The following is a 767-nucleotide window of genomic DNA, read 5'->3' on the forward strand; positions in this document are numbered from 1 at the left end:
GGGGGTCAGTGGGGTGACACATGAGTCAGCGCTGGCCAGCAGGGGGCGCCTGCAGGGCTGGGTGGGGAGCTGCAGCCACTGCGCGGGAGGGGGAGCGAGCGGGCGAATCCTGGGCTGGCTCCGGGTTGCGGGCGGCTGGATCGACGGCTCCATTGTCCTCTCCCGTCCCTGCCCCCGGCCTGGCCCCTCTGCGCCCTCAGCTGCCCAGTGCCTCCGTCAGTTCCTGGGGGTCGGGGTCAGGGGGCTGCCCCCTCAGTGCGGGGAGCCAAGCCTGGCACAGGCCAGTGGCTGCTGACGTAACCCCACCCCGGGGGCCCGAACCTGGCTCCGTGCGTGCTGCAGGCGACAGACAGGAAAGTTGAAGAACCTACTGACAGGCAGCATGATCTAACGGTCAGGGCAGGGGGGTCTGGGAGTCAGGACTCCTGGGTTCCATCCCCAGCTCTGGGAGGGACATGGGGGCTAGGGGGTCAGGGCAGGGGGGCCTGGGAGCCAGGAGGCCTGGGAGCCAGGACTCCTGGGTTCCATCCCCAGCTCTGGGAGGGGCATGGGGCTAGGGGGTCAGGGCAGGGGGGGCTGGGAGCCAGGACTCCTGGGTTCTACCCCTGACACTGACTCTCTTTCATCTTAGGCAAGAAATGGCCCTTTGTAGCCAGGGCTGCTTCCCCGGCTGTCTGTCCCTCTGGGCTGCCTGCAGCCCGACGTGGCTACTGGGCGTGGGGTGGATCATCCCTGCAAGGCTGCGGTCGCCTGAGCTGTTCCCCAGG

Source organism: Terrapene carolina, unplaced genomic scaffold, assembly GCF_002925995.2.
Source record: "Terrapene carolina triunguis isolate 2854851 unplaced genomic scaffold, T_m_triunguis-2.0 Scaffold31975, whole genome shotgun sequence".
Lineage (NCBI taxonomy): Eukaryota > Metazoa > Chordata > Testudines > Emydidae > Terrapene > Terrapene triunguis.